Source organism: Arachis hypogaea, chromosome 11, assembly GCF_003086295.3.
Source record: "Arachis hypogaea cultivar Tifrunner chromosome 11, arahy.Tifrunner.gnm2.J5K5, whole genome shotgun sequence".
In the NCBI taxonomy this organism is placed as follows: Eukaryota; Viridiplantae; Streptophyta; class Magnoliopsida; order Fabales; family Fabaceae; genus Arachis; species Arachis hypogaea.
This window is the reverse complement of record NC_092046.1, coordinates 71,364,514-71,379,407: the sequence shown is the minus strand read 5'-3', so window position 1 is coordinate 71,379,407 and position 14,894 is coordinate 71,364,514. Positions and strand designations below refer to the sequence as shown.

The following is a 14,894-nucleotide window of genomic DNA, read 5'->3' as shown; positions in this document are numbered from 1 at the left end:
ATAAGCGTATGGAGATGCTTTTGTTCCTTCTGAACCACTGCTTTCCTACTGCTTTCATCCAATCATTCATACTCCTTTCCATGGCAAGCTGTATGTTGGGCATCACCATTGTCAATGGCTACTTCCTGTCCTCTTAGTGAAAATGGTCCAAATGCGCTGTCACTGCACGACTAATCATCTGTCGGTTCTCAATCATGTTGGAATAGGATCTATTGATCCTTTTGCATCTGTCACACGCCCAACACTCGCGAGTTTGAAGCTCGTCACAGTCATCCCATCCCAGATCCTACTCGGAATACCACAGACAAGGTTTAGACTTTTCGGATCTCAAGAATGACCGCCAATAATTCTAGCTTATACCACGAAGACTCCGATCTTTCGGAATGGAGGCTAAGAGATAAACGCTCAATCCAAGGTAGAATGGAAGTGGTTGTCAGGCACGCGTTCATAGGTTGAGAATGGTGATGAGTGTCACGGATCATCATATTCATCATGTTGAAGTGCAAGCGAATATCTTAGAATGGGAATAAGCTTGAATTGAATAAGAAAACAATAGTACTTTGCATTAATTCATGAGGAACAACAGAGCTCCACACCTTAATCTATGGTGTGTAGAAACTCTACCGTTGAAAATACATAAGTGATGAAGGTCCAGGCATGGCCGAATGGCCAGCCCCCTAAACATGATCTCTGAATATAAAATTGGTTAAAGACTAACCAGAGATGTGAAATAAATCACTAAAAGTAGTTTTTATACTAAACTAGTAGCTAGGGTTACATAAGATAAGTAAATGATGTAGAAATCCACTTCCGGCCCCACTTGATGTGTGCTTGGGCTGAGCATTGAGCTTTCATGTGTAGAAACTCTTTTTGGAGTTAAACGCCAGGTTGTAGCCTGTTTCTGGCGTTTAACTCTGATTTACAACCTGTTTCTGGCGTTTAACTCCAAAATAGGGTAAGGAGTTGGCGTTTGAACGCCAGTTTGCGTCATCAAAACTCATGTAAAGTATAAACTATTATATATTGCTGGAAAGCCTTGGATGTCTACTTTCCAACGCAATTGAGAGCACGCCAATTGGGTTTCTATAGCTCCAAAAAATCTACTTCGAGTGCAGGGAGGTCAGAATCCAACAACATCTGCAGTCCTTCTTCAGCCTCTGAATAAGATTTTTGCTCAAGTCCCTCAATTTCAGCAAGAAATTACCTGAAATCACAGAAAAACACACAAACTCATAGTAAAGTCCAGAAATATGATTTTTATTTAAAAACTAATAAAAATATACTAAAAACTAACTAAATCATACTAAAAACTATGTAAAAATAATGCCAAAAAGCGTATAAATTATCCGCTCATCACAACACCAAACTTAAATTGTTGCTTGTCCCCAAGCAACTGAAAATCAAATAGGATAAAAAGAAGAGAATATACTATAAATTCCAAAATATCAATGAAACTTAGCTCCAATTAGATGAGCGGGACTAGTAGCTTTTTTGCTTCTGAACAGTTTTGGCATCTCACTTTATCCCTTGAAGTTCAGAATGATTGGTATCTATAGGAACTCAGAATTCAGATAGTGTTATTGATTCTCCTAGTTCAGTATATTGATTCTTGAACACAGCTACTTTATGAGTCTTGGCCGTGGCCCTAAGCACTTTGTTTTCCAGTATTACCACCGGATACATAAATGCCATAGACACATAACTGGGTGAACCTTTTCAGATTGTGGCTCTGCTTTGCTAAAGTCCCCAATTAGAGGTATCCAGGGTTCTTAAGCACACACTCTTTTTTCGCTTTAGACCTCGACTTTAACCGCTCAGTCTCAAGCTTTTCACTTGACACCTTCACACCACAAGCACATGGTTAGGGACAGCTTGGTTTAGCCGCTTAGGCCAGGATTTTATTCCTTTGGGCCCTCCTATCCACTGATGCTCAAAGCCTTGGATCCTTTTTACCCTTGCCTTTTGGTTTAAAGGGTTATTGGCTTTATCTGCTTGCTTTTCTTTTTTCTTTCTCTCTCTTTTTTTTTTTCGCAAGCCTTGTTATTCACTGCTTTTTCTTGCTTCAAGAATCAATTTTATGATTTTCCAGATTATCAATAACATTTCTCTTTTTCATCATTCTTTCAAGAGCCAACAATTTTAACATTCATAAACTACAAATTCAAAAGACATATGCACTGTTCAAGCATTCTGATAAACCACTATTTGTTGGTTTATCTTGTACTCAATTGAGTGGTTTTTATCAACTCTTTACCCACTTATTCATACTATTTGCATGTTTTACATTTTCCTTCCTGGTTTTGTGCTATGATTGAAAACATGCTTCTTTGATCTTATATTTGCTTATTATTAATCCTCTCTTATTACCATTAGATGCCTTGATATGTGTGTTAAGTGTTTTCAGAGATTACAGGCAGGAATAGTTCAGAGGATGGAAAGGAAGCATGCAAAAGTGGAAGGAATACAATAAGTTGGAGAAATTGCTAAGCTGTCCAGCCTGACCTCTTCGCACTCAAACGACTATAACTTTAGCTACAGAGGTCTAAACGACGCGGTTCCAGTTGCATTGGAAAGCTAACGTCCGGGGCTTTAATTTGCTATATAATATGCCATAGTTGCTCTGACGCTAGGTGACGCGAACGCATGATCCACGCGGACGCGTCGCATCTGCGAACTTCAATCCGCGCGGCCGCGTGGACGACGCCTCCGCGTCACTTGTTCGCGACCTAAACGTACCAGAATACGCAGGGGGCGATTTATGGGCTGTTTCTGACCCAGTTTTCGGCCCAGAAAGCACAGATTGGAGGCTATAAAGTGGGGGAATGCATCCATTCTAGAGAGAGCTCGCATTTTTACTACTTTCCATGATTTAAATTTAGTTTGAGAGAGGTTCTCTCCTCTTTCTCTTAGGATTAAGATTTAGGACTTCTCTTAGTTTTTAAGAGTGACTCTCGATCCAGGTTTTATGTTTCTTGTTTTAAGCTTCCCTTTTCACTTTTATTTATTTATTCCAGCACTTGAGTTGATTATTTACTTTTATAATTTAATTTATGAATTATTCCATGTTACAGATTGTTATTTGAATTAATGATATTTGAGGTATTTCAGTTATTGATTGCTTTCTCTTTAATTTGTGTTACCATTGTTTCCAATCTGAAGATATTCTATTCCAGCAATTTACTTTTTCCCTTTTTGGTCTTGGTTAAGAAATCAGTAACTCAATATTATCAAACTCAATATAACTGATAATCGCTATCTTGCTAATTGAACTGAACTTCAATAATCCCAACTTTTTCTTAGGAAATAAATAGGATTCGAAGGTCAAACTAATTAGTCCCTTGACTTTCCTTTACTTTAGTAAAGGTTAACTAAGTGGAATTTAGATTCAACTTTCATTATTGTTGAGAGAGATAACCAAGTTGGACTTCCAATTTCTCTTACCCTGCCAAAAGTTGCTTTACAGTTATTTATTGATTTTAATTGCCATTTAAATCACTTGCTTCTCATCTTCTAAACCCCGATTACAACTTTTATAGCCAATAATAAGAACATACTTCCCTGCAGTTCCTTGAGAAGACGACCCGAGGTTTGAATACTCGGTTAACAATTTTTAAGGGGTTTGTTACTTGTGACAACCCAAACGTTTGTAAGAAAGGTTGATTGCTTGGTTTAGTAACTATACTTACAACGAGAGTTTGCTATAACCTCTAAACCATCAATCTCCAGTTCTTCAAAATGGCGCCGTTGCCGGGGAATTGCTAAAGTGTGCCTTATTATTGGTTATTGTAAATATTTTTCTTTTACTTGTTTATTTATTTCTGTTTTTCCTTTTTATTTTTCATTTGCTACCATGAATTCTCACCCCTCTCGCTTTGAGTTTGGTTCTAACTTTATTGAAGGAAATAGAAGTTACAGCAGGAATATGCATCAAGGTCAGACCAATCAAGGATGGATGGAGCTAAGAGGATCTAATCAACCCTTTAGGCAGCAACACCCTCCGAGATATCCTGGACAAAGACCGTTCTACCGTGCATACCCAGCTGAAAGATATGGTGGGCAACCTTGTAACTACCAACAAGCCCCACCCCGTGCATATAAACCATCCTTTCAACATAACCTCGAACCACCACACTCACAAGCTTCTCTTCACCATTCGCCACCATATGATCCTTCCTTACCCCAGTACCAATCCAATCACTCCCAATCACCCCCACTTTCCTATGTATCATGTCCAAGTCCGGCAACCCGACAAGCAGAGGTTCGCCTAAAGGAAACAGTAAATAAACTTCAAACAACCATTCGACATCTGGAGCAAGCAGTAATTCAATGGGTTTCTAGGTGCTCAAATACACAAGGATCAGCCATAGCCCCATGTGAACAGTCTAACGAAGAGCGTAGCATGAAGGAGATACCAGAAACTCCAGTGGACAAGACAGAGAATGAATTCGTACTAGAACAAGTAGAAGAAGCTGTCATTGTTCAAGAACTGAGGAGAACTCCGTCAAGGACGCTACAGTTGATGCTAATAAGGATATTGTACAATCTCCAAGCCAAGTTGTTTATGAAGAATCAGACGGAATAACCCAGGACACAAATTCCCCTGATGATGATAGTCACAAGTCTAGCTCTCTTAGTAATGAACTTGCATCCGCAAGTGAAGTCTCTGAGATTGAAGAATCTTCCCCAGATGAATACGAAGATGATGCAGAGGTAGATTTCTCTCAACCTCCAATCTATGACTCGAATGATGAGGAAGACATAGAAGACTTTGACCAGGGTGATACTACATTTGAAGACTCTTGCAAGGAAGTGGAGAAATTCACAGAAGAACCCAAGGGAGAAGAACTTACAGAACCACCAGAAACACCTACCCCAAGGCCATTGCCACCCAATACAAGCTTCAAGTGGGTACAATCCTTAACCTATAACTTTACTTATTCACTTGAATATGGTTTGCTTGAAACAGATGGCCAGCTTAGAGCTCTTTGCGGCTTTAAGAGTAAGAGGGAAATGGCTCGTACTCAGAGTTGGTGCACAAGATTCAATAAGGTTCCACGCTTCAAATCGAAGTGCACGGATTGGTATCATGCTCAATTGAATGGATCTCGGAAAACGTTTGGTCACTATGGTGAGATTCTACTTTTTAAACCGCCCGGATGGAAACATGTAGATCAAGATGGAGGCGAATTTAAAAACAAAGCTTGGGATCATGGATTATGTTGTGACATTCGTCATCCCGGGAGCCTGAAAATCTGCTTGAAGCTGATCAGAAGCTTTGCATGCCTAGTTTGGGATCCTGGAGGCTATTGGCATTCCAAGCACTGGTGGAGATTTTTGGACAAATTTAAACACAAGCCGCCATAGTAGGAAGCTCCTCCAATGTCCAACTTAAGGACTTTAACTAAAAGTGCTAGGTGGGAGACAATCCACCATGGTTGATCATTCCTTTTGCAATTTTAATTTTATTTAGTTTTGTTTGCTTTTGAATTTTATTTTTATTAAACCTGGGATCATGCATAGCATTCACATTAATCATTGCATTCTGCATTTTTCATGCGTAAAAAAAAAAGCTACGCGACGCGACCGCATCAGCGACGCGTCCGCGTCGCAAGGAGAGGGGAGAAAATAAAAACGAACAGAGAGTCATGCTGGAGCGTGGCTGGAGGCGTGCTAATGGTACAAATCGTCCCACGCGACCCTGTTATATGGGAATAATGGACTCCCACGCGACCGCGTGCCCCACGCGACCGCGTGCCCCACGCGACCGCGTGCCCCACGCGGCCGCGTGATCAGGATTTCGACGTAATAATGGTGCATAGCCGAAAGTTGTGCTAGAGTGGTGCTGGACTGGCGCTGGACGCGCAGTCCATCTCACGCGACCGCGTGCCCCACGCGGCCGCATCACATCCTACTAAGTGGCCACTCGCGCGATCGCATGGCCCATGCGATCGCGTCACCCAGATTTTTGGCAACATGCAATTTAAATAGAGAGTTGTGCGAGCGCGAGGCTGCCTTCGCGCCAGCAGCATAAAACGGGTCACGCGACCGCATGACCGACACGACCGCGTCAATCAGTTTAAGCGCAAGTCGCGCGACCGCGTGCCTCACGCGATCGTGTCGATTGCGCCGCACAGCTTATCCTAATTTGCCAAATATCTTATCTTTTCTTCCCCAATCCTAATTTCTTCTATCTTTTCTTCTTTCTTCTTTCTTTCTTACTCTTCTCATTCCTCTTATCTTTTATTTTATTTTATTTATTTGCATAGTTTCATTCATTGCATTTTAATTTTGTGTATATTTTTATTTTCTTTTCTAAAATTATTGGTGTTCAAATGATCTTATTCAACTGTTATATCTTTTCTGGTATTATCTTGGTGCTTAGTGACTTGTTTACACTGTTGGGTAGTATTATTTAAATCAATGCCATTCTTTTATGATATTTGAATTCCTTCTTGCATTGACATGAACTTATATTGATATTTTACCCACACTCCTTCCCTTGGTTGCATATTCTGCACCACTGGTATGCCATGGCTTCTATTGTTTTCTCACGTACATGTTGAAGCTTCCATGTAAATGAGACCCTTTTCATTTGGCATTAACCCAACCATACTTCATTTATTTTCTTATCTCTATTACTGGGTTACTTTTTCTTCCCTTTTTCTTTCAGGATGGCCACCCGGAAGGGAACCGGAAGGCATTTGCATGGGAAAATAGACAAGTCCATCTGCACAATCCTTAGAGAAAAGCATCAGTTGGAGCAACCCGTCCACCTGCACATCTCAGCATGCACCGAGGACGGTGCAATCTTTAAGTGTGGGGAGGTCGATACCGATCTCCATGGGTTAGTTACTCCTCTATCTCAACACCAATGATTTATTTTCCTTATTCATTGTTGCATTTTCATGTTTGATTGCATATTTGTTTAATTTTTTTTGCATATTTTACCACTTGGTTGAAGTAATATTTTCTTTTTCAAGAAAATTTTTAGAGAATTTCACTAATTTGAATAAAATTTAATGTTACACTTGTTTGAAGAGATATTATACTGGAACATGGTTTAGAGCTCGAACACACAAAACTTGTGAGATTTTGAGCCTATTTGAATTGGTTGCATTTTTCAACCAGTATTTTATTTTTGATGTGTGTTTTTCTCTCTAAAATTGTGATCTTTGTCTTGCTTAATTCTATATTTCCATAATTTGATGTATGCATACACTTACATGATTGAGGCCTTTGTTTCACTGAGCTTACATACCCATATGGCCTTACCTTTCATTATCCCTTGCAAACCAATTTTGAGCCTATTTTACCCCTTTGTTCTTTTTATTTAGCACATCATTAACTCTAAGCAAAAAACAATAATGTCCTTAATTTGAATCCTTGGTTAGCTTAGACTAGTGAGAGTGCTTATGATTTAAGTGTGGGAAAAGTGGGTTTGGAAACATTTTGTTTGAGAATTGAGTATGTTAGAATTTTCTGAAAATGTGAAAGAATGTTGAGAATATGTTCATGCATTCAATAAATTAATCATATGCATTGAGAAAAACAAAAGAAAAAAAAAGAAAAAAATAATATAAAAAAAAATTAAAAAAATAAAGGAGAAAAAGAAAAGAAAAAAGAGCAAATAATAAAAGGGGACAAAATGCCCCAAAATAAGTGGTGAAAGCAATGCATATGAGTTGTACTTGAAATTAGAATGCATGAATATGTGGAAAACATGGTTAATGGATGGTTAGATGTTGTATTATGATTACATGGATTGTTTAAGTAAGGTGGGAAAAGTTTAAGTTAATTAAGGATTCAGATTTTAGTCCACTTGACCAAATACAATCCTACCTTGACCCTAACCCCATTACAACCCTTAAAAGACCTCTTGATTTGTGTATTTATGCATTAAATTTATGTTGATTGTTAGATGAAGAGCAAGCCTTAGAAAGCAAGGTTAGTAGAGAATTGAGAGAATCGAACCTAAAACACTTGAGTGATTAGAGTGTATACACTACCAGTGAGGGTTCGATGCTCAATTCCTTGTTCCCTGCTTTCATAAGCTATTTTCTTCTTGCAAGTCTATTTGTGCTTCATTTTTATGATTTGAATTAGTGAAATCCAGTTCATATTTGTTCTTGAAAGATTTGTTTATTTTTAACCAAGTAGGTAGAAACATTTTGCATGTAGTTGCATTCATATAGATAGGTTGCATTTCATACATTTTACCATTCCTCTTCATCTTTTTAGCTTCTCTTGAGCTTAAAATGAGGACATGCTAATGTTTAAGTGTGGTGAGGTAGATAAACCACTATTTTATGGTTTATCTTGTACTCAATTGAGTGGTTTTTATCAACTCTTTACCCACTTATTCATACTATTTGCATGTTTTACATTTTCCTTCCTGGTTTTGTGCTATGATTGAAAACATGCTTCTTTGATCTTATATTTGCTTATTATTAATCATCTCTTATTACCATTAGATGCCTTGATATGTGTGTTAAGTGTTTTCAGAGATTACAGGGCAGGAATGGTTCAGAGGATGGAAAGGAAGCATGCAAAAGTGGAAGGAATACAATAAGTTGGAGAAATTGCTAAGCTGTCCAGCCTGACCTCTTCGCACTCAAACGGCTATAACTTTAGCTACAGAGGTCCAAACAACGCGGTTCCAGTTGCATTGGAAAGCTAACGTCTGGGGGCTTCGATTTGATATATAATATGCCATAGTTGCCCTAATGCTATACGACGCGAACACATGATCCACGCGGACGTGTCGCATCTGCGAACTTTAATCCGCGCGGCCGCGTGGACGACGCCTCCGCGTCACTTGTCCGCGACCTGAACGTACCAGAATACGCAGGGGGCGATTTCTGGGCTGTTTCTGACCCAGTTTTCAGCCCAGAAAGCACAGATTGGAGGCTATAAAGTGGGGGAATGCATCCATTCTAGTGAGAGCTCGCATTTTTACTACTTTCCATGATTTAGATTTAGTTTGAGAGAGGTTCTCTCCTCTCTCTCTTAGGATTAGGATTTAGGACTTCTCTTAGTTTTTAAGAGTGACTCTCGATCCAGGTTTTATGTTTCTTGTTTTAAGCTTCCCTTTTCACTTTTATTTATTTATTCCAGCACTTGAGTTGATTATTTACTTTTATAATTTAATTTATGAATTATTCCATGTTACAGATTGTTATTTGAATTAATGATATTTGAGGTATTTCAGTTATTGATTGCTTTCTCTTTAATTTGTGTTACCATTGTTTCCAATCTGAAGATATTCTATTCCAGCAATTTACTTTTTCCCTTTTTGGTCTTGGTTAAGAAATCAGTAACTCAATATTATCAAACTCAATATAACTGATAATCACTATCTTGCTAATTGAACTGAACTTCAATAATCCCAACTTTTTCTTAGGAAATAAATAGGATTCGAAGGTCAAACTAATTAGTCCCTTGACTTTCCTTTACTTTAGTAAAGGTTAACTAAGTGGAATTTAGATTCAACTTTCATTATTGTTGAGAGAGATAACCAAGTTGGACTTCCAATTTCTCTTACCCTGCCAAAAGTTGCTTTACAGTTATTTATTGATTTTAATTGCCATTTAAATCACTTGCTTCTCATCTTCTAAACCCCGATTACAACCTTTATAGCCAATAATAAGAACATACTTCCCTGCAGTTCCTTGAGAAGACGACCCGAGGTTTGAATACTCGGTTAACGATTTTTAAGGGTTTGTTACTTGTGACAACCCAAACGTTTGTAAGAAATGTTGATTGCTTGGTTTAGTAACTATACTTACAACGAGAGTTTGCTATAACCTCTAAACCATCAATCTCCAGTTCTTCACATTCATTCAGAAAACAAAAAGTATTGCCACCACATCAAAATAATCAAACTAATTTCAAGGATGAATTCGAAATTCATGTACTTCTTGTTCTTTTGTAATTAAAACATTTTTCATTTAAGAAAGGTGATGGATTCATAGGACATTCATAGCTTTAATACATAGACACTTAGACACTAGTGATCATGTAGTAAAGACACAAACATAAATAAAACATAAGGCTCAAAAACCGAAAAATAGAAAAACAAGAACAAGGAGATTAAGGAACGGGTCCATCTTAGTGAGGGTGGCGTCTTCTTCCTCTTGAAGAACCAATGGTGTTCTTGAGCTCCTCTATGTCTCTTCCTTGTCTTTGTTGCTCCTCCCTCATAGCTCTTTGATCTTCTCTAATCTCATGGAGAATTATGGAGTGCTCTTGGTGTTCCATCCTTAGTTGTCCCATGTTGGAACTTAATTCTCCTAGGGAGGTGTTGATTTGCTCCCAATAGTTTTGTGGAGGAAAGTGCATCCCTTGAGGCATCTCAGGGATTTCATGGTGAGGAATTTCCTCATGCTCTTGTTGAGGTCCATGATCTCTTGTTTGCTCCATTCTTTTCTTAGTGATGGGCTTGTCCTCATCAATGAGGATATCTCCCTCTATGTCAATCCCAGCCGAATTGCAGAGGTGGCAAATGAGGTGAGGAAAGGCTAACCTTGCCAAATTGGAGGACTTGTCAGCCACCTTGTAGAGTTCTTGAGGTATAATCTCATGAACTTCCACTTCCTCCCCAATCATGATACTATGGATCATGATGGCCCGATCCACAATTACTTTGGATCGGTTGCTAGTAGGAATGATAGAGCGTTGGATGAACTCCAACCATCCTCTAGCTATAGGCTTAAGGTCCGGTCTTCTCAATTGAACCGGGTTGCCTCTTGAGTCAACTTTCCATTGAGCTCCTTCCACACATATGTCCTTGAGGACTTGGTCCAACCTTTGATCAAAGTTGACCCTTCTAGTGTAGGGGCGTGCGTTTTCTTGCATCATTGGTAAGTTGAACGCCAACCTTACATTTTCCGGACTGAAATCTAAGTATTTCTCCCGAACCATTGTAAGCCAATTCTTTGGATTCGGGTTCATACTTTGATCATGGTTCCTAGTGATCCATGTGTTTGCATAGAACTCTTGAACCATTAAGATTCCGACTTGTTGAATAGGATTGGAGACTACTTCCCATCCTCTTCTTCTAATCTCTTGTCGGATCTCTGGATACTCGCTCTTTTTGAGCTTAAAAAGGACCTCAGAGATCACCTTTTTCTTGGCCACAACTTCATATAAGTGGTCTTGATGGACCTTTGAGATGAATCTCTCCATCTCCCATGACTCAGAGGTGGAAGCAATTGCCTTCCCTTTCCTCTTTCTTGAGGTTTCTCTAGCCTTAAGTGCCATTAATGGTTATGGAAAAATAAAAAGCAATGCTTTTACCACACCAAACTTAAAAGGTTTGCTCGTCCTGAAGCAAAAGAAGAAAGAAAGTAGTAGAAGAAGAAGAAAATGGAGGAGATGGAGTGAGAGAGTGTATTCGTCCAGGGGGGAAGTAGTGTTTGTGATGTGTGAAAATGGAGTAGTGTTAAGGGGTTTATATAGGGGTGGAGGAGGGTAGGTTTCGGCCATTAGGGTTAGGTTTGGGAGGGAAAATAATTTGAATTTTGGAGGTAGGTGGGGTTTATAGGGAAGAGTGGATGGATGTGAGTGGTTAAGGGTATTTGAGGAAGAGGTATGGAGGTGATTGGTGAAGGGTATTTGGGGAAGAGTGTTATGAAAAGGTGTGAAGAGGAGAGGAGAAGAGGTGGGGTAGGTGGGGATCCTGTGGGATCTACAGATCTAGAGGGGTCAAGGACTTAGTATCCCTGCTCCATTTAGGCATGCAAAACGCCCTTAGAAGGCATGTCTGGCGTTAAACGCCAGCTTGCTGCTTGTTTCTAGCGTTTAATGCCAGCTTTTCTCCCATTCTTGGCGTTAAACGCCAATTCCATGCTCTGTTCTAGCGTTAAACGCCAGTCTGGTGCTTGTTTCTGGCGTTTAACGCCAGCTTGATGCTTCTTTCTAGCGTTAAACGCCAGTTTGATGCTTCTTACTGGCGTTTAAACGCCAGTAAGCTCTTCCTCCAGGGTGAGCTATTTTTAATGCTATTTTTCATTCTGTTTTTGATTTTTCAGTTGTTTTTGTTACTTCACATGATCATCAACCTAAAGAAAACATAAAATAGCAATGGAGAATAAATAGATATAATTAAATAACATTGGGTTGCCTCCCAACAAGCGCTTCTTTAATGTCAATAGCTTGACAGTGAGCTTTCATGGAGCCTCACAGATAATCAGGGCAAGGTTGGGGCCTCTCAACACCAAACTTAGAGTTTGGTTGTAGCCTCCCAACACCAAACTTAGAGTTTGAATGTGGGGGTTTCGTTTGACTCTGTTCTGAGAGAAGCTTCTCATGCTTCCTCTCCATGGTTACAGAAGGAGAACCTTGAGTCTTAAATACAAGGTAGTCCTCATTCAACTGAAGGACCAACTCTCCTCTGTCAACATCAATAACAGCTTTTGCTGTGGCCAAAAAGGGTCTACCAAGGATGATGGATTCATTCTCATCCTTCCCAGTGTCTAGGATTATGAAATCAGCAGGGATGTAAAGGCTTTCAACCTTCACTAGCATGTCCTTTACTAGTCCATAAGCCTGTTTCATGGATTTGTCTGCCATCTCTAGTGAGATTCTTGCAGCTTGTACCTCAAAGATTCCCAGTTTCTCCATTACAGAGAGGGGCATGAGGTTTATTATGGTGCTTATGGTACAAGGTATGAAGAATTTTCCGGGATCTGGTTTCTTTTGAGGTAATGTCTGCCTCATTAATGCATTCAGTTCTTTGGTTAACAAGGGGGTTCATCCTCCCAAGTCTCAGTACCAACTAACTTGGCATTCAGCTTCATGATTGCTCCTAGATACTTAGCAACTTGCTCTTCAGTGATGTCTTCATCCTCTTCAGAGGAAGAGTATTCATCAGAGCTCATGAATGGCAGAAGAAGGTTCAATAAAATCTCTAGGGTCTCTGTATGAGCCTCAGATTCCTTTGGTTCCTCAAAGGAGAACTCCTTTCTGTCCAGAGGACGTCCCATGAGGTCTTCCTCACTGGGATTCACGTCCTTCTCCTCCTCTGGGCATTCGGCCACACCAAGTAAGGTTATGGCCTTGCACTCTCTCTTGGGATTTTCTTCTGTATTGCTTGGGAGAGTACTGGGAGGAGTTTCAGTAATCTTCTTACTCAGCTAACCCACCTGTGCTTCCAAATTTCTAATGGAGGACCTTGTTTTATTCATGAAACTTAGTATGGTCTTGGATAGATCAGAGACTATAGTTGCTAGGCCAAAATGGCTCTGTTTAGAATTCTCTGTCTGTTGCTGAGAAGATAATGGAAAAGGCTTGCTATTGCTAAACTTATTTCTTCCACCATTATTATTGAAGCCTTGTTGAAGCTTCTGTTGGTCCTTCCCTGAGAAATTCGGATGATTTCTCCATGAAGGATTATAGGTGTTTCCATAGAGTTCCCCCATGTAATTCACCTCTGCTATTGCAGGGTTCTCAGGATCATAAGCTTCTTCTTCAGAAGATGCTTCTTTAGTACTGTTGGATGTAGCTTGCAATCCATTCAGACTCTGAGAAATCATATTGCCTTGCTGAGTCAATATTTTGTTCTGAGCTAATATGGCATTCAGAGTATCAATTTCAAGAACTCCCTTCTTCTGGGGCGTCCTATTGTTCACAGTATTCCTCTCAGAGGTGTACATGAACTGGTTATTTGCAACCATTTCAATGAGTTCCTGAGCTTCTGCAGGGGTTTTCACGTGTAGAGATCCTCCTGCAGAATGGTCCAATGACATTTTTGACAACTCAGACAGACCATCATAGAATATAATTATGATGCTCCATTCTGGAAGCATGTCAGTAGGACACCTTTTGATCAGTTGCTTGTATCTTTCCCAAGCTTCATAGAGGAATTCTCCTTCCTTCTGTCTGAAACTTTGGATTTCTATTCTAAGCTTGCTCATCTTTTGAGGTGAAAAGAATTTGGCCAGGAAAGCACTGACCAGCTTATCCCAAGAGTTCAGGCTATCCTTAGGTTGTGAATCCAACCATGTTCTAGCTTTGTCTCTTACAGCAAAAGAGAAAAGCATAAGCCTGTAGACCTCGGGATTAACTCCATTGGTCTTGACAGTGTCACAGATTTGCAAGAATTCAGCTAAAAACTGATGAGGATCTTCCATTGAAAGTCCATGAAACTTACAATTTTGCTGCATTAGAGAATCCAAATGAGGCTTAAGCTCAAAATTTTTTGCTCCAATTGCAGGGAGTGAGATGCTTCTTCCATAAAAGTTAGAAGAGGGTGCAATAAAGGCACCAAGCATCTTCCTTGCATCTCCACCATTATTATTAGGTTCGGCCATGTCTCCTTCTTTTTCGAAAATTTCTGTCAGGTTCTCTCCAGAGAGTTGTGCTTTAGCTTCTCTTAGCTTCCTCTTCAGAGTCCTTTCAGGTTCAGGATCAGCTTCAGCAAAAATGTTCTTATCCTTGTTCCTGCTCATATGAAAAAGAAAAGAACAGAAAAGGAAATATGGAATCCTCTATGTCACAGTATAGATATTCCTTATGTGAGTATAAGAAGAGAAGAATAGAAGAAGGAGAAGATAAGAATTCGACCACAGAGGAGAAGAGTGGGTTCGAATTTTTGAGTGGAGGAAGGGTGTTAGTAGATAAATAAATAAATGGAAATAGATAAGAGGGGAAAGAATTCGAAAATTAAATAAAATAAATAAAAAAATTGTTTTTGTTTTTATTTTAAAATATTAGTTAGAATTCGAAAATTAAAAAGAGAAGGAGTAAAATTAAAAATTAAAACAATTAGTTAATTAGAAAAAATTTTGAAAAAGTGGATAGGAGTTTTCGAAAATTAGAGAGAGAAAATTAGTTAGGTGGTTTTGAAAAAGATATGATTGAAATAGAAAACTTTTAAAAATAAACCAAAAAGTCAA

General features: G+C 39.3%; 1 non-coding gene across 1 annotated transcript; it reads left to right on the top strand.

The window, feature by feature from the left end:
- The first annotated feature begins 13,799 nt into the window (after positions 1–13,799).
- Positions 13,800–13,907, top strand: LOC112725784 (small nucleolar RNA R71). Its single transcript, XR_003164867.1, has one exon. It is a non-coding gene; the product is annotated as a small nucleolar RNA R71 (small nucleolar RNA).
- Positions 13,908–14,894: the final 987 nt, after the last annotated feature.